The sequence below is a fragment of the Dermacentor silvarum genome, chromosome 11 (genome assembly GCF_013339745.2).
Source record: "Dermacentor silvarum isolate Dsil-2018 chromosome 11, BIME_Dsil_1.4, whole genome shotgun sequence".
Taxonomy (NCBI): Eukaryota; Metazoa; Arthropoda; class Arachnida; order Ixodida; family Ixodidae; genus Dermacentor; species Dermacentor silvarum.
In genome coordinates this window covers 91485518-91505264 of record NC_051164.1, presented here as the reverse complement: position 1 = coordinate 91505264, position 19747 = coordinate 91485518, and the positions used below count along the sequence as shown (strand labels likewise).

General features: G+C 49.6%; 2 protein-coding genes across 2 annotated transcripts in view; one reads left to right on the top strand and one right to left on the bottom strand.

The window, feature by feature from the left end:
- LOC119433530 (TBC1 domain family member 2B) overlaps window positions 1-19747 on the bottom strand; it is a 189230-nt gene that overhangs the window by 20360 nt on the left and 149123 nt on the right. The gene's annotated exons all lie outside the window — the stretch shown is intronic.
- LOC119433532 (sarcoplasmic reticulum histidine-rich calcium-binding protein) overlaps window positions 1-19747 on the top strand; it is a 142205-nt gene that overhangs the window by 12979 nt on the left and 109479 nt on the right. The window lies entirely within an intron of this gene.

Below are 19747 nucleotides of genomic sequence, written 5' to 3'. Positions count from 1 at the left end.
TCAACGAAGCAGCTGCCGCCAGGGAGTTCTGTCGCCCGGCGTAGGAGCGCCACGGCCCTGGCCTTCCTTCTTTCCACGTTGCGCTGGGGATGCATATTGCGTGGGGCGGGGGATATGATGATGTGGTCTTTCTGCTCTTTCGGAAGGCCCTGGTAGGAGTCTTTGACTTTAGCCGGGGGGACGCCCATCTCTGTTAGGAGTCGTCTGCCCGCCGTGGTGCCGGAGAGTCTGAGAATCTGTGCCCTTTCTTGTGCTTCTGCAATTTCTTCTAGTGTATTATGAATACCCAACTGCAGAAGTCGGTCGGTGCGTGTGTAGTTTGGTAGTCCGAGCGCGCTCTTGATCCCCCTCCTTATCATGGCATTTAGTTTGTCTCGCTCGGCCCTCTTCCAGACGTGCATGGCCGCTACGTACGTGAAATGGCATAACAAGAAAGCGTGGACTAGCCTTATCAGATTCTCTTCACTCAGGCCTCTCCTTCTGTTAGCTACCCGCTTGATTAGACCGATGACGCTATCCGTCTTCTTTGCTAGTCACCAAGCTCGTTATATATTGCCCAATGTCTATCATCAAACTTTCTGAACCCCTATTGGGAACTTGCACTATAGAGACTTGCACTTGCCCTCACTGCCGCCTACCGGTGCCTACCAGAGCGAGTGTGGCGCCATCTATCCGCCGTCTCGCGAACAACTCTGCCGCCATGTGCAAAGAACACCGCAAAGTTTCGTTTCCACTGTACACTCCTGAGCAGACAGTGCCATCCTTTAAATGCTCGCCTCGCAAGAGAAGAAAGAAGAGAGGGAACAGCACTCGTGTCACGTACGTGACTGGGCGCACTGTGTGTACCGATCCACAAGTTCGCCAGAACCGACCGCACGCATGCCCGCTAGCTAGCTCATCCCGTTATCATACGCACGCCATAGCGCCCGATTCCGGCCATATACCGGTGGGTACACATACAGCAGACATGCTTCCAACAAGCGAACGGACACTCCGCATGCAATGGATGGCTTTCGGCAGCACCGCCGCGTGGGAAACCACGCATCTGGAAACCTGCGGCTCTGTGGTGTTTTTTTTTTTTTTTTTCCTTGGAAAGAGCGCCCTCCCACGGAGCTAGGCACGCGGGCTGGGTACTACACACCTCGCACGTCAGCAGGTTCGTGTGACCGAACACCGATGCCCGGTGCCCGCTTCAAAACTTATCAGCACATTATTTTGGCACTTCCTGGTTCTTTCTTAAGATGTATAAGAGCAGAACCGATCGCACGCTTCTTCTGGCCGCTGTGTGTTACACTTACAGCACTCTCTATACGCCGCTGCGAAGTCCTAACAAAAGAGCGCAGACAGTACGCCCATCGTTCTTACCTCTTGTTTGCGTAGGCGTTGTTGTTTTAATCTATAGCTCTAACTTTCTTGTTGCCCGCGTACTAATGGAAGGCGAAGTTGGATTGGTTGCTCGCTCGTGTCTGTCTCGCTATACAGACCCTAACGCTGACTGCGCGGCGAGTTCCATCGATGTAATCATTTAACAGGCAGCAAACAACAGTGAGCTAAATCGGGGCTTCGGAGACTGACGGCAGCTGAAGAGCAAAGCAACTTCTCCCAAGGCTCGTGCGATGAAAGGATGCAGTATAGGAGCGGACAGGCTGAACGCGTCTGTGAGCGTATACAAGTATAGATTGACTCAATATTCCCTCAGGGAGCGCCGCTGTTTCGGCGCAACTCGCGAAATGAAGAAGTCGGCTAGAAGCGCGAGAGGAGAAGGACTTCGTTCGGCTCCCTAATTATGAGAAATACATAGCCTATGGTTGCCGCTTCAGCCCCATATACTAACTACGCCAAGTGTAGAAGCGATAATACAATACAGATAATACAATGTCGCGCCATGTGAAACGCGCTGCACATATAAGTACTAGCGATGACAGTGCATTGCAACGACTTTGCATGTGTTCAGCTTCTTTTTAAACGTTCAACGTCATTAGCTCCCACAAAGATAAACGCACGCGTGAGATTACTGAGAGCAAAAGTTGTACTTAGTGAATGTTCCGCGCATGTCGCCACATCTATCGTTCTGCACAAATGTTTCCCCAACTCGTCAGAAGGACAGTGAAGCGTCACGTGGTTCTGAGATGAGTCGTGAGCAATGTGAGAGGGAGCATCGCGAATTCGTTTCTAAGCAACGCCAACCGCGGTTGCTTAGTGGCTATGATGCCGCGCTGCTAAGCTCGAGGTCAAAATTGGTCAAAATTAATCCGGAGTCTCCAACTATACGGCGTACCTCATTATCAGATCGTCGTTATGGCACGTAAAATTCGAGAACTTATACTTTTAGTTTTTAAGCAACGAATACTCGACACGCGTGGATTCCAATCTGAGGTGTTAATGTCATGTAACAAGTCGCGCTCGCGCTGAACGTTGTCTCATTGAAGGCCTTTATGCAAGGCGTGTGTTATTTAGCCACCGCGGCCTGTTGGAAGGCATTTGGGGCGCGTACCCTTTTACACTAATCGAATTATGTGTGCTTATGAAGACGTGAAATGCGATGAAGTTTCAGTTGCTATAATTCCACTCCCGTTTAATTAAGTGTGTTTATATCTGGCTTATTCAATGGAAACTTTAGTCGAACAAGCGACGTCGTTTAGACTAGGCGACTCGACTCGTCTTCGCCCGCTTAATTGCCGAGAACCTCGGCTCCGGAGACGTACACAGCTTCTGTCAAAAGTATAGCCGCTACACCGTGCCTTCACCAAACATGTAGTTCGACTGTGCCGCGCGGTTCCCCTGGCGTTCTTGACACACAAGACATTTTGGTGGCGAGCACGAGAGTTCTCTCTCTCTCTCTCTCTCTCTTTTTTTTTTTCATTCCCCAAGTGTGTTGGAACTTTCGGCTTGCCGCAGGAGCTCCTTTAAACAGCCTAAAAGCAGCACTGCAGTCGCTGTACGTCTATTGTTCTGCCACTGTTGACCACTTCAAGCCTGCGTCTTCCTGCGAACCTTGGTTTTTGCTCATTGTCGGTGTCATTTAGCGCATCCCCGCATTGGACCTGCGATCTCGAGCCGTAACTACGAGGTGTTGATGCGGGCTCGCTTTCCGAATTTAGCGAGGTCGCGACCGCCAGTGACCTCGCGTCCGTCGACTTCTCTCTCTTTCATCGGAAGCTTGCGGCAGCTATCTTAGAGTCCTCCCCGCGTGAGCTGCGTAAAACTGGCACCAGTATTTCATTTTCATTTAACTCCATTGGTCACTCACTCACTCACTCAATCAATCAATCAATCAATCAATCAATCAATCAATCAATCAATCAATCAATCAATCAATCAATCAATCAATCAATCACAATTAGCTGTCCTCTTTCATACAATAGCGCCCTTTGTACACAGACACTTGTACCCCACGTAACGATTAATTTCGGGCATGGCTAGCATGGCTCATACCACTTGCCCGCGGCGTATATATGCGATACAGCATTCGGCTCGGTCGCCGGTTTGCCGGCGGCACTCCTCGGCGCGCCCACCTAGCTCTCGCCGCCGGTCGGTTGGTCAAGACCGGTTTCTTTTTCTTGGCCGGCTCGCGTCCGTATCCAAACACGCACGGCGGGGTGCCGCCGTGGCTCTTTTGGTCGCTCCAGTGGCCCCGCCGCCGAGCAAATTGCTCCCGCTGCTCAATGGGTGCTCGGCCAGAACCGCCGCTTCGCGCCTGCGTTGTTTGTTCGGAAGGCGAGGAGCACGCTGTCGGTGCACGCCGCACGTGTGCGAGATCTCGCCTCTGCTCCGCAGTATAGTATACGCAAATAAGTTGCGAAGGTTATGTGCACGCGTATGGTGTGGCGCAACTTTCGCGCGTTCTTGCCAGTCGGCGTTACAGTGTGGATGTTGAACGTTCGAGGTGCGCGCTTCGTTTTCTTGATAGCGGGAATGGCTCGCAGGCTCGCGTTTCGCTTCGGCATTGCGACCTGGAACGTCGTTTTGTCGATTCGAAGAGGTGTGTGTGTCTGTGTGTGAGAGAGAGAGCGAACACGCTTCAAGAACAGGCCTACTCCGCAAACTGTTAACGTGCGACTGCCAAATTCAAATTGAGGGCCACAGTGTCCGCCTTTGTGTAACCTTGTTAGTCGCCACGAAAGGCAATGTATGTGTACCTGACCGATCGATCGAGATTACCAATAAGCATCTTCAATCCAAACAGCTCCGTTAACCACAATGGAGCTGTGGGCGGCGGTGAACCGTACCGCGAGAACATCCGGTCCCAGGAAGAAAATATATGATGCGAAGAAATGAAAGCGGCGAATGAACTCGCGGTTACCAAAACATATAGTACACGCTGTCACGCACGCACATTTCGCTGTTACATCGATGGGCGAAACGGTCCCCGTGGCACCGAGGCGCGTAAGGACTCGCTGGACCACGCGGCTGTCAACTTCTCAGATCGGAAAATCGAATCCTGACCCGGCGAGAAGCCGACGGCGGGACAATGCGCGGTTTGTTTTGTAGGCGCCGCGGCAAACGCGACCATCGATCCTGTCTTGTCTTTGCTCTCCGACAAAGGCTTCTTCGTCTTCCTTCTCTCCCTTCGCGCGGTCTCGAAAGCTCGGTGGCCTTTCCTCCTCGCCCTTCCGTCGGCATATTGTGGCCTTGACGCGCTTGCGTTAACCTCCTTTGTTCCGGCATACTTGGTCCCGGCGGCTTCATTACATTCTTGGCCCTCGGCCCGTTCGCCAATGGCTTGGCTGTCATATATCCACTCATTCCGCTTGATTACTGCGCGCAATTTCAAGGCCTCAAGCAGGGACGACGGAAATTTCGCTCGATATAAGCAGCATCATTCCAGTGTCATTTCCGCATTGTGGCGCAGTTAGCCGTAACAACTATTATATATACCAGCGGCCAAATTGGCAGGAAGTGCTGTACTAGAACCCTGGTCACTATAGTGACCCAATCACTTATATAAGTGATTGGGTGTTATTACATCCAAAGGCCACACTTTGTTGTATAAGGCATTGATTCGGCCTACGTGAAGTAACTGAACGCGCGCTGAAACCTTGTCACACGGGAATTCGTGCGTTCCGCCGGCATCCCGCCGTGGCCGGCAGAATTCGAGCTGGCGCCGCGCTCTTATTTTCGTTCGCTTCGTTATGGAGGGATTAAAGACATGCCGTATTTGGCCCCGATCCACTGAACAACGGGTGATCCTTAGTATATACAGGAGTGCCCGAGATGAATCCTCGTAAGGGAAACGTCTGGTCGCGACTGCCTTCCGTTTTAAGCCGTGCATATGCAATATCGTACAGATCGAAACACTCTTTAATTTGACAATCGTTTCTCTGTTCCTTATTCGTTAGAATTTCTGCAAGCACTCACGGATTATACGCGCGAAACGAGACACGGGCACCCTTCAGACAACTAAGTACCGTCGACCACTGGATCTGAGACTAAGTGCCTGTGGCTCTGAGAAAAAGCAGAATAACTCAGCAGCCTCACAACGCAGACTCTACTTTGAACGCATTCACATTTTCCAGCCTCAAACAACATTGTGATGCGAATGCGAACAACATCGTGCAACAATGTATGCCAACAACAACATTGTATGCCAACAACATAGTGATGTATGGCTACTGTTGCAGGCTGCTCGGAAATTCTACCTTTTCTGAGATTCCTTGGTCCGTAAACGTTTGCGGTTGACTGATAAAGCTTTAGCTTGTTCATGCGAAGGGAATTCTCTACGTAGTACCGGCGGGTTTCCCGTGACGTAGATGCGAGCAGCCGCGTTGGTGGCGCCATCTAGTGGCCCAGACCGTTTACACAGATGAAACAGCTGTGACCTCCTTATAATCGATTTAGCTACTGCTACAGCAAAGCGGTAGCAGCAACATGATCGTTTAATTATTAACCTTTTCAGCTTCCTTGAAAGAGAACATTCGTGTAACACAAAAACGTTTCTAACGCGTTGTTGAACAGCGCGTCGCAAGAAGTTGCCTCCAGCGTTGCTATTGCCGTCTACGCCTCCGTTGTTTCGTAAAGAATAACACGTACGAGCACAGACAAGCTACGGCTCTCACGTTCTCGCGCCACGGCGAACTGCGACTCTGCCTGATGTGCCCTGTTGATTCTAGTACAGTTTCCTAGTACACTGTAATTCTAGCCTCCGAGCCACCTGAAGGAGAGAGGCGTCGCGAGCCGAAATTGCTGTGCCGTATAAATATTTTTTTTTTCTTTTTACCGTTCTTTCTTCGCCGGATATCCGCTTTCGCGAGCCCGCCCGCCGCCGCCTCCCTCCCGTACACACATCATTTTCTTCGCTGCGCTTATTTGCTTCTCTCTCTCTCTCTCTCTCTCTGTCTCTCTCTCTCTCGCATGGCTCAGCATGGCGCGGAAACACGTCAGCCAGACGAGGCTGGCGAACGACCTTTCTCAACTCTCTTGGGGCTCCTCTAAGCCTGAAACAAAAATAAGGAGAAACCACGAGAAAAAAAAAAAAAAAGAGAAAACACCCGTCTTTCTTCGAGCATTTAGGAAAGGGGAAGGAGAGAATGCCTAAAAACAACTGCCTCTGCGACCACCCCGGGAACTGGTGGCACGGTTCCTTCTTTCACTCGGCTTTTGACGACCATTTTTTTTCCTTCTCACTCAGGCTAGGGTGGTACGATGTGGTTCTCGGCGCGGAACCATGCAGCGCTTATGGAAGCTAAGCCCTGGCACTCGGCGAGTCGCGCATGTGCGCGTACTATAAGACGTCGCGATTGCGTGGAACTGTGAAAGAGAAAACTAATAACCGCGCTTAGATAAGGCTGAAAAGTAAGGGAAGACGTGCACGGTGGCGCTGGAAGTTCCGTGCAATGGCCTGTGATAAGACAGCAGATCCGTCCTTGCGACTGGCCGGATGACTCGACTACCGGCCGCAGTGGCTCAGTGGCTACAGCGTTCTGCTGCAAAGCACGAGGTCGCGCGTTCGATTCCCTGTCTCTGCGGACGCGCTTCGTAGATGCAAAATGGTTAGTGCACCGTGCTATGTGTGCGCGTTAGAGAAACCCCAGGTTGCAGGAATAAGTGGTGTACAAATTCACGCCCCAACGAGGGCTTTCTCTGGGCAACAGAAGCAGATCTCGAAGGCTGTGTTTTTGCTAATTGAATGCGCCGGAAGCAATTGCGGAGCCAGAAACCCATCATAGACGTCATGTGTTGAACATCACATATTAAACCGGAGCGGCCCCACCACGGCGCCTCTCATAGCCCCTCTGTTGCTTTGGCACCTTAGGCCCCAATATAGTTGGTAATGACTCCACTGTCGTGACTGTAGACGAGAGTTTTGCTAAACGACTCCGATGTCGTGATTGGCCAGTGCAAGAGCGTCGACTAATCAGAGACGATATTTGTGTGTGTGTGTGTGTGTGTGTGTGTGTGTGTGTGTGTGTGTGTGTGTGTGTGTGTGTGTGTGTGTGTGTGTGTGTGTGTGTGTGTGTGTGTGTGTGTGTGTTTGGTCTGCTGCTGTGCTAGTTTTCGTCCCCGAGTGTATTGAGACGCGACTCTTGGCTTCCTCAAGGCTGCACGCTTTTTGGCGAGAAGAGTAGACGAATTCGTTTACTCCCTCCTCCTCTGCGGAGCACCGTGTATTTCTATTTTTTTTTTTTGCCCCCACTGGCGCATACCTTTTGAGATGCCCCCGTGTCGCTCCCCCACTCTTGGCACCCCACCCCCGTCCACACGCACGCACGCAAACACGCCCGTACAAACTCGAGAACTGCCCGTAACTCCCAAGACCGCTCCTCTCTCTCTCTCGCTCTCTCTCTCCGCTGTCCCGTCGTGCCTTGTTGTTTAGTGGCATGCGAGGGCGAGATCTACACGTGGTGTGGTCCGTGTCGTATACGACGTGTCTGTCTGCCGCGGGAGAGCTAAAGCGTGCAGCGGTTCAAAGCAAGGCGAAGTAGCGGCGGTGGAGTGAGCGTCGTGTGGCGTTAAAGATTACACACAGATGTACAGGGGTGGTCAAAAGTTTCTAGGCCACAGCTTGCGCGAACACGTTGACTTTGTGCCCTGTGGCGTGTCATGTATCGGATTATAAGAGCTCCAAGGTTTTTGTGAAGAGGGTAAGGGACACTGTTTCTCACCACCCACAGCTTCCGACTGCCTGAGTTACTTCTGGAGCCCCGCCCCTTGCTTGAAAGTGAACGTGTTCGCGCAAGCTATGGCCTGGAAACTTTCGACCACCCCTGTACATACGTTATGGAGCGATATTAATTGCGCACAGAGCAGGTGCATTCGCTTAAGCTGCGTCAGTAAATCACGTTACTTCAATAGCTTCGACAACCATCATAATCAGCCTAATTTACGTCCACTCCATGAAGCGTAGTTTCCTACAAGAAGTACTAGAGGGAACACTGGCGCTATTGTCTACGGCGGATGCACGTATGGATAATTCAGCATCGGAATTATGCGCAGCATACATGAATTCGCCAAAACTTCGTCCTTGTGCCTTCAAACGTCTTTATGACCCTGCTTATTGACCATTTGCAACACAGTATTGTGTTATAAAGCGTAATGGTTACGGGTGTGCGCAGAAACTTACTCATGCGTTTAGAAAGAGAGAGAAAAAAAGAAATACAATGTCTGGAAAATGTAGAAAGATAAAGCGCTATAGGTAGTGTCTAAATCCACGCCCCAGCGATCGTTGCCCATGAGTCACAGAAACAGATCTCGAACTCTATGCTTTTGCTACCGGTACGAGCCGGAAGCGACAGGTGGTGTCAAAAACCCGATGTCTACGATGTATTTCCGGCTGCCGCAATAGCTTCCGCCGCTTGCAACCAACAAAAGTATAGCCTTCAAGACTCGCATCTATCATTCAGAGGGCTCCACCATTGGGGCGCGCGTTTGGACCGCACTTATGGCGTTTTTCACTGGTCGATCTGGAGCGGCCGCCGAAATTCTGGAGCGAGCGCTCGCAATTCACCAACCCTATTCTGCCAGTGGAGAGCGAAAATGCTCTGCGCTGGATCGTACAGGAAGTCTGCACACACACGTCACAAATATCGACTTCTGCTCTGCATGTTTTCATGGCCACCAAGATCGCCGTCCCCCAGCGAGCGGAAGTGACGTATCCTCTCGTCTTATTTCCGCCCGAATCCGCGCCTCGGCAGCGGAGCAAGTGAGAGCGATCCGGCGCGGAGCGAGTTGATCCGAAACGACCAGTGGAAAGCGCGAACCCGCTCCAGCTCGACCAGTGAAATGCGGATTCGCAGCCGTGGAGCAAAAAATCCTGCTCCAGATCGACCAGTGAAAAACGCCATTAGTGCGGAGCCCGAAACACGTCATGGACGCCAACGCCACAAGAGAGTACGGAGCCGCAGAGCTTAAGATTAGACTAATCCGTGTACTATATTATTTTTTCCTATTGTAGCAGCCGAACCGAACGCAGAGACGGAGTTTGCTTTAGTAATTCTTGTGGGAAACTGTATGCAGTGCACACTGCCGGCCTCGCCCTCCGATCTCGGAAGCCATACACTGCAGCACAAAGGACCCCTCTCTAGCGATAAGTGCATCAGCTATCTGCGCCCGCTTCTACAGTAGCTTTCTGTAGTAGCTTGTACAATAGCGCAATGTCGATGATGATGCACTACGCATTTGCGAATTGTGCTTGCGTACCGGGCAGGGAGCCCTGAAATACACGCATAGTCTCCGTCCTCCAAGGAACCACCCACCGAGGAAAAAAAAAAAAAAAATCCTCAAATCCTTGCAGTGATGCGCCATTTTGACTGTGCGGGTTTCGACGCTCGGTAGCCAGTCGCTCATTCACCAGTGAATGGTGGACTCATTCACCAAACACAATGGTGGACTGGGCCATATAGAGGGAACAGTTAAGGACCACGCACAACGGTAGAGTGGGTTAGGAAGTACGTTAACGGGCATTCTTTTCAACCACCAGCCGCATTCTCGGCCTACCGCGAGCTGGTAAAAAGAAGATAAAAGACCCGAAACCAGTTGGTTCTTCGCGTTCGGCGCATCATAACGCGCAGTTTCGGCGGGGGGCCAGAAACTCGGAGAGCTCACCTCTTGTGACCCCGTCTCAACCACACTGTCCAGAGAATGTGGACCTCCCACGTAGCCGTCTTGCCGCGTTCGTTTTGAAGCTGGCATTTTGCAGGTGTGTGTGTGTGTGTGGTGGTGTGTGGGGGGGGGGGGGGGAGGGGGGGGGGCGTCTTCGCTGACCTCACCGTGTACGTTCAATGGGTCCTCTAAACTATCCTAATCTTGTCACGGTTTACTACTTTTCGCAAGTCGTTAATGCGTTTTTACGATGCATTTCACAAATGGAAACGAAACTGCCCACGCGTATTCTTTTGTCTGAAAAAAAAAAAGAAAGAAACCAGGTGAGGGAAATTTTTCCGTACCACTATTACCATACGGCAAGTATGTATAATAGAGAGGTCTTGCCTAGCCGACGTTTCCGTATCATATCAATCGTTCGGTAATACGGTAACATTCTTTCCTGCTGCGCCAATCGTGTAGCTGGCATTTTCCCCGTGCTGCTCTAGGTCGTTAAAACTCTCGCGGCAAATTATCAGATGGTTTTTTATCGCAGAACAATCATCGATATTTTGAAGCACCTAGCGCCGTTTCTTTACGAGGTCTAGGAAATAAATTGATGCCCAGACAATTCACTGTTGCCGAGTTTTGCATTGTCTGTTCATTGTCTGTTCCGTTCGTTTAAGCTTTTCCATGTGTACGGAACAGCACGGGAGTCTTTCACATTAAGCATTGTCCGTAAGTGCGTTTCTTCAACAGACGTCGGCAACAGTCGGGAGAAACCATTCGCGGCAACATGCACGATACCTTGGGTGTCGATCACCGGATGTTCAGCGCACATCTTGTTCTGCCTTTGCTTTCTTTTGCAAGGCGCGCCGCGAAAGAGAGTGTTTGGTACTGAGTACGCCAGACGGCGCCTCGCCTTGCACGCAGCCGATGCAGCGCTCTCATTCGCGCACAGGTTGACGCCGCCTCGTACACCACTCTTCTCCTCATTCATTCATTCATTCATTCATTCATTCATTCATTCATTCATTCATTCATTCATTCATTCACCCGTCCATTCATTCACGCCACCTGAGAGCCATGCCCCACATGCTTCCGCGGACAAAGGCGCCGCGTGCAGTTTATGCAGAAAAGACGGCGCGCCCCGTTGAGCTGGCTTCTAGAACGCACGCGCGACTTGCCCCAGGCACATGTAGCTGCGCAGCGCGGTTTGCCGTCGCAGACACCATCCTTTCGACCCCGCAGGGAGGAAACAAATACGCGCCGCTCGGTCGCGGTACCCTCCTCCGTTGCGTCGCGCTCGCCGTTTTCCGAGCTTTGTCAGTGGGACGCCATCTTCTGTCAACGAAAGACGATGGAACTTCACTATAGTGTTCACTTGTACTACCTGGTTACGAGCCGCATACCACAAAACAGCGGGACAGACGACGTGTGTGGAACGAAATGTTTCGTCTGCTCTCTCTGTCTTCGTCGTCTGTAGCGCTGTTCGCAGCAGGCGACCGAACCACCAAAGGAAGTGGGTTCCTACCTATTCCAGCGCGCCTCCTTTGCCCGTTCTTCCCTGCCCACCTATACCGAAACAGACGACACAAATGTGTCGTCTGCGTTTTTTTTTTTTATCTTAGTCTGTCCTGCTCAATGTATGGACGACTTTTTTTTTTTTTTTTGTCTTAGTCTGTCCTGCTCAGAGTATGGACGACGGAACTATACGCTGCGACGCGAAGAGTCCTTTTATGCGACACCTGGAACAGACGTCTGGTATTCTCTTGTCCTCGTCTTTAGCGTATGTCGCGACGAGACAAAACCCACACCGTGAAGCGAGGTGGCGCTCCGACCCGTTCACTCCCCGTTTTTACATTATAGGCTTGCTCTTCTGAATATCGTTTTGTTTATTCGATTTGCCTTCTTCGGCGCGTGCGCGACCGACCTCGACGTATCCCGCTAGTATAACCGCTGCGCGCACGCCGTCCCGACCTCGTTTGGTCGGAGATTTCGACGAGATTCGGCCGGCCGATTAATGGAACGCGACATCGCCTCGCCCTTTCCATCGAACTGTATAGTCTGCCGAGCTCCCCCTTCGCCTGCGGGCACATTTGCAGACGCCATGCGTCTCGGTTAACCGTCTATCCGAAACCCGCCGTGGTTGAGGATAAATCTAGACCAGCACTATCTCGGGCGCGCTGCCTGCGGAACCTTGCGTAACGGGTTACGCGGCGGAAGACCAGCCTGGGCGAATTAAACGTCCTTTACAGACAGGTCAATGTTTCTTCAGGCTGGAGCGCTGAATAGTCACGTAGCTGCACAAATCCAGCTAAAAACAGACTTAACAGCACCCCCTACTATGCTATAGTAACTTCCAATACCAGTAGTATCCCACAAGCTTGGAGAGCGCACGACAATCGTAAAATGCCACTTGCGTACAGAACAAGCTCGATACCTGAGAATCCAATACGGGCGCCACATGCACAAGACCGCACTGCACCTGCCCATGAGCTCCCGCGCTTCAAAACATACTTCCCAGGGAACTCGCGACATTGAAAGTAGTTCGCATCTGCCGTGACGTCACGGAAATGAGCGAATGTAATTGGCTGGCGCATCTATACAGATTCGTATCTTATGAGTTGGACAGCGCGCGGTGTATTTGCCACTGCATGCATTATAGGCTGTCACCGACCAGTGAATTCCGTATATCTTCCATCGCGCGTATCTGATGTTCACCTTCAACTCCTGTAGCTTAAATTGCACACGAACACCTGGGAGGCGAAAATGTCCAGCATCAAATGCGCTGGCCGAACATAGGACTGATTCAGTAGATGGATTACGCTAGAAACAGCGGCGTTTTAAATTTCGCAGTTTTCCTTCGCATCCACATACAACGTTGTCAGAACGAATGTACGAAAATTTATCCATCGCCTCTGACTGCGCCCTTCTCGGTCGAACCCTATCATCACGCGTCAGTTTAGCGCCTTTAAGCGGCGATAATCAGCGATACCGGCAGAAGTACTCTCACCTGCACTAAGCACTCTCCTGTGCAGTAGTCGTCTAATGCGCGATGTGTTCCCTTCAGGACGACGTACGACCGTACTATAGTGTTCTCGCGCGATATAGATAGAAATGCGGGAGGCTGTGCATGCATAATCACTGCGAATAGTTCCGTTCTAAACGCAATATTTTGTTCAAATGTATCAATTCGCAAAGACGTTCGAAGACAGAAGGGCGAAATTTAGGCAAATCCATGCGTACTATACCCGTAATTCACATTACTGGCTGAACCGGCGTAATTGTATAGCTACCATTTATTTATATACACTGGGGCCCAAATTCCTTCTTGTAGTTGCACAAGGTCGCGCGATCAAATCCTGACCGCGGTGGCCGCTTTTCGATGGGGGCGAAATGCAAAAGCGCCTGTGCACGTTATAAGAACCCCAGGTGACCAAAATTAATGCGGTACGACTCGTAATCAGATCGTGGTTTTGAAAATTTGATTTAAACTTTCATTCTAGTAATCATTGTAGGAAACTGTATATAGCGAGAACTTCTGCGCCGTTGCGTCGATTCGCACAATTCAACCACTGCTTACATTCAAACCAAGACTGCACACGTTCTCTAGTTATGCAAAGCTTGATTGACTGGCTTAGTTTTGTAAATAATGTGAAAGTGTTATTGTAGCTTCATTATATATACACGCTACATATTTATCGTGTACCGCTTTCAGTTTCCAAGAAGTGCATCACGCTGTAACTGATATATGCGTTTTTATGTATGGAACTAAGATATATTTCACCGCTGCTTGGTCTTCTAAAAAGCACTGTGTGCCTATAGCGACCAAAAAAATCATTATTAAATAGAGGTGGGTGAATATAATTTTTTTTCGAATACGGATCGAATACGAATAGTAAAACGCAGGCGATGTATGCAAATAATGAATATGCATATTTCCAGCAGGATTATTTATTTCTGTATAATTAGGTACGGCGCCCTGTACAGGCTTGCCCCAAAAAGACGGCTATCAGGGACAAAGAATCAATTTTAAACACAGGATCACTAACTACAAGAATAGCTTCTCGAGATCTTTAGAGCGTGGTTGCAAACAAGCTTTCCAAAACCACTAAATAAATGGTTCCCGAAAAAGGATCAGAAAATGTGGACAAAGAACAAAGCTGCCCAAGGACTTGTGTGCACTAAATACATGTAAAATTGCCCGTTTTTTGCAAGAAAAAGATCACTGGCCTTAGCTTAAAAGATAGCGTTACTAGACTGCCAAATACATTAATTGACAGACTACAAGCAAGACACACATGTCATGTAGGCTTCCGCCGCGAAACCCAAAAGACATCTTTCATAATCCATTTTTTATGCTTTCCTTCGAAAACCTTCGTGGTCGTTTCATTTCCGATAATTTGTAATACATCTTTTAGCAGACATAGAACAGCAACAAGAATTTTAACAGCTGAGCACGAGGTCGCGGGATCGAATCCCGGCCACGGCGGCCGCATTTCGATGGGGGCGAAATGCGAAAACACCCGTGTACTTAGATTTAGGTGCACGTTAAAGAACCCCAGGTGGTCCAAATTTCCGGAGTCCCCCACTAGGGCGTGCCTCATAATCAGATCGTGGTTTTGGCACGTAAAACCCCACAATTTAATTTTTTAAGAGTTTTAACAGTCGGTTATTGCGAAATATTCGAACATTCGAAACATGCGAACATTTGAAAATACCGAATATAGCTCCTTTTAGAATACAAATACTTAGTGTTTAATATTCGAGCCGTATTCGAATATTCGCTCACTCCTATAATATTAATTGATGAAGAACGCGAATAAAATGTATTGTATGCATTGTTATATTTCTTTATGTTTAGATACTGCAATGTCATCGAGGGATTTCAGCAGGGTGGGAATTACAATCGGGAGTAGTACAAATGAAAAAGTTTTTGGCAGGTACGCGATATGTAACAAAATCATAATCAAATATGGAAGGAAAAATACAAGTAGGAACACAGAATTGCACAAGTGTTACAAGTTATACAATATCTAACGCAATACAGTATTCTAACGCTTGAAAAATAAAATGCAAGAAAACCAGGAAATAATTCGGTGGATCGTTAGAGATACAATACAAATATTTCAAAGAGATAATTGTAGGATATAGCCAAATTGAGAACAATGTCAATGTTAATAGCGAACAACGGCAAAAACCTGAAGCTCGGTGACCTGTTAGAGACAAGTGGCAAACATTTCAAGAGCTGGTTGTAAAACAACATCGTCAGTCAGACGTCATGTGCCTTCCTCTCCGCCTCGAATGCTGCGCTGATGGTCCCGACAAAACCGGTGCGTGGTCTAAGCACATAACGGGACATTCTCGAGGCAGGACGACACCTATCTCTCGGTGGGTCTATCTGTTTTGTCCCGCCACCTCTAGCCGCACGCTCTATATGTGACAGAGCGCCGGGGACAATGCCTCGATTGTCCCGAGCGCGCACTCCTTTCAAAGCGATCGACGACGCGGCGACTCGACGCGCGCGGCCGACGCTGACGTCATCTCCTAGCTGTATGAGATATGTCACCGCTGAAGGCATTGTCCGAGACGTCGGCGGTACGGCCAGAGCACACGGGCGAAACTGGACGAATAAATCAGCGCACCCGAAAAAAAAAAAAAAAAAAAAAAGTCTCGCTGTTGGCCTACATTAAACGACGCGGTTCTTTCTATCGTTTTTTTTTTTTTTTTTTTTTTTTTCACTGGCCGCCTTGCGCATACAGCCCGAGGCGAAGGAGGGGGCATCAATCCCAGCAACGATTGTCCATTTACCAGTTTATTTTTGGTGGTATTCGTTGATATGATTGCCGTATTTTATTTTTTTAAGCTCCACTATAAAGCCTTCTGAATCGTGATACAACCACCGCCGTCTCTGCGTGAATGAGGAAGCAATCACGACTTCACGATGTTCAAATTGACAGGGCTGGAGCATAGTAAGGCGAGCAAATGTAAGGTGAGCAAATGACACGTAATATGTGAACGAATTCTTGTGATGACGGTAGGAATTAGGTGGATTGATGGTTCAAAGGAAATGGCTGCTATACATATAGTATAGCGTATGGCGAGCGAAGTGGGCGCTAATACAAGGGGACAGTTCCAGAAAGTTGCCTCGGCGTTCAGTTTGAAATGGGCGCGGGACAAGTGGGTCTAGACCGAGTGAAACTTCTGTTTGAGAGGTTTGTGTTGAAATAAAGCAAAAAAAAAAAAAAAGAAACCCGCTAGCGGACACCACGTGAGCGGGGAACGTACTCGATGCTGAGCGGGTTATATGTATCGGTGATCTCGGGAAAGTTGGAGCAATGCAGGAAGACAGTTGCAGAGTATTTAGGCGGAACTGTGGCCGTGGCAGTGTCGTCACTTTGTCGAGGCCTGCCACTCCGACGGGCCATCCGGGTTATCTTGATGACAACAGACCATGCCAGTCGATGACTGAATAACTTCGACGACAGATGTCGAATGCTGGGCCTGGTGCGCTATTTCGGAATCGGGTGACCTGAGCTTGATTAACTGCCCTTCTCTTCTGCCTCCCAATTTTAGCCCACGCGCCGAAATTGGGTTAACGAGAGCTGGGGGCAATTTGGTTCGGACCTCTACTTGGTGGGAATGGGAGATACTGCCGGGGGAATTAACGTGCGCTGTTAGAGATTATCCAAACGAGCTAAAATAGTCACGCGAGACTTGAATTGATCAGCAGATGAACGGACATTGGAAGCATCGGAGCCAACGTTTCAACAAGGCAACAAATCTTGGTTAGGACGAAGAGATAGCCAGATATATCTAAATATCTACCTATATACACGTCTATACAGACAGACAGATAGTTAGCCAAGTAGACGGATACCCGGACAGTTAGAGAGTTGGGGATCAGAAAAATAGAGGCTTCTAGTCGCTGAGCAACTCAAAAGTTAACTGACGTTTCGGAACCCGTTCATATACATATAGTATACATATAGTATACATATAGTATACATATAGTATACATATAGTATACATATAGTATACATATAGTTATGAAGGTTCGAAACTCGAATACCGCCTGACCAGCCAGCAACTGAGATATAAGAATTGCTTATTTCGCTGGAAACGCGCAGTGTGCGCAAATATATGGTTGGCGTGCTCGGAGGCGATGCATTCGGCTGCATTCGGCTGCATTCGGCTGCATTCGGCTGCATTCGGCTGCATTCGGCTGCATTCGGCTGCATTCGGCTGCATTCGGCTGCATTCGGCTGCATTCGGCTGCATTCGGCTGCATTCGGCTGCATTCGGCCGCATTCGGCTGCAGCGTCCGTGTCGCATCCCCCGCCGCGCGTGGCCGTGACCCACGTACATAGCGGAAAAGGCGCCAGCGGACGTTTCAGCGGTGGTTAGAAGGAAAAACCGCGACGCGTGCATATATATATATATATATTAGGGGCGTCCACATCAGACCTTGTGCGCGTCGGCCTTGGCTTCAGACACAATCTCCTTACGAACCCGGTCGTACGAGACGTTAATTTGCATTACAACGCCTTTGTATCGCCGCGGTTGTTGGCTCTCTGTCACTCTGCCAGTGCGTTCGAGGTATATAAGTTTCACTGAAACCCCAAACGTGGTGCTTTCATCAACTCGTATACCATCCAGCTGTGGTCTGTCGCGGTGCTTCATACATAGGCAATAGCGTTCCGCTACTGAGCACGAGGTTGAGGGTACGATTCCCAGCCGTGGTGGGCGCGCATTTCGCCGGCAGCAAAATGCAAAAAAAAACAAAAAAAAAAGAAGAAAAAAAAAGATGGTATACGTACTATCATGGTGCGTGTTCAAGAAACCAAGTGTTCAAAGTTTCCCTCCCTCTTCTTTCCTTCTAAATGTCTCAATAGGGTGCAGTTTACAGAATTACAGATGTTGTTGCTTACTGCCGAGTTGTATACGAGTGTTTAGTTTTTGTATATATATATATATATATATATATATATATATATATATATATATATATATATATATATATATATAATTTTTTTGCGATTTGAAACATTTGCTGTAGAAAAAAAAAAGTGACGATCAAACTAAGGGATCTATAGTTACCCAGAGTCGGTAGGCTCTTTTGCTTTCTTTTAAACAAATCCATTTGAATTCGGTGCACTGCGTGCCGGGCAAGAAATTTTATGTTTTCTGAGAGGTAAACCTTCCTCTTGTTGTTCCTATTTAGTGCCCCTTTTTAAGAGAACGATGCGCTCTTTCTCGAACGCCAACGATAGAAGCCAGCCCTCGCTGCGCCGATTATATCTGTGATAGTACGTGTACGTGCTCGTCATCTCAAACACCGTCGACGCCTCCTACAGCACACCGCCACGGAAAATGCGCAATCTGCTGCCTACGCACTTTTGAAGAAGGGTGTTCTCAAGATGGGGGCCGGCCCGCGTTCCCTCGGACGTCCCTTGCTGCGTTTTAAAGCTTTCAACACGCCCGTGTGAAGCCGTGTTATGTTTACATGACGCTGGCGCCAGATTGTCCGGCCCGTGTCCCGCTTTGTCCGCGTAAACAAAAGGAGGGCCCTCTCCACATTGCACGACTCACCGACGCGCGAGCTTCTTTCATTCCCGACTCTGAGCGCGACAAGACAAGCGCGCGCTTAACCGAAACGTGTGTATACCGTCCTTTCCGCGGCATAACCAGATACCGACTTCCCGAGGTTTGCAGCTCTGCGTCCCCTTTTGAAATATGTTAACAGCCCCAGTGACCAAGTCCGTCAGCTTTCAGCAGGTAGTTGTGTGTAAGCCGCCTGTCTGCTGGGCCTGCACGCGAACTACGCGACCCCTCTGCAACTCTTTTTATCTCCATACGCTATAGTTTCGTTTCATGAACTCGACGCCAGCGTGTCGAATCGGAAGCCCAGCTGACCCAGCCCGGTCTGACCGCCCTTACAAGAATCCCTGCCAAGCGGGCTGGGCAAGTAAACTGTCAACCACCCTTGCAGGGTGGTTGACAGAACTCGACTCGACCCCCGCTCGGCCCGACCCGCTAGACCCGACCCGCTATTTGAACCCGACAACCGGTTTTGGGATCGACAAGCCGACTCGGCCCGACTTCATCGGGTTCGTTTAAACGTTCCTACGACTCGATAAAGTCGGTTCGAGTGAGTTTGTAGAAAGCCCAAATCGGGTCACCGGTTTCGGGTAAACACGCTAGCGGGTTGGATCGAGCGGGGTCGAAGCGAGTTCTGGCAACGCGCCTGAAGATGTGCCTTGATTCGCCCAACCCGCTTGGCAGAGATTCATGTAAGCGCGGTCACACCGGGCTGGGTCAGCTGGACTTCTGATTCGACACGCTGCAGAGTCGAGTTCATCTAGAAGAATCTGTTGTCATCCGCGGCTCTGAGTCGCCTTGGGAAAAACTTTACTACAGCGCTAAGGCAAACAATACACAAAACACGGGAGTGCACGAGACAGTGCACCCATCATGCCCACTTTCAAGGAAGGGTCAGGAAGTGCGGCGGCCAAACAGAGTTCGGTCAGCAGTGATGCCAATTTAGCGGCGAACGTTACAGACTTTGTGCACAGCTGGGCGCGAAATGCAGGCACTTGGCGTCCGTTTTGTCTGCGCTCCATTTGCATATACAGCGCCTGTTTCTCGTTCGGTCCAGTTCAGCGCTGCGAAACGCCGTTATAACCCGAGAGCGCTTTGTCTGCTGATTTATGCGAAGGGGTCGCAA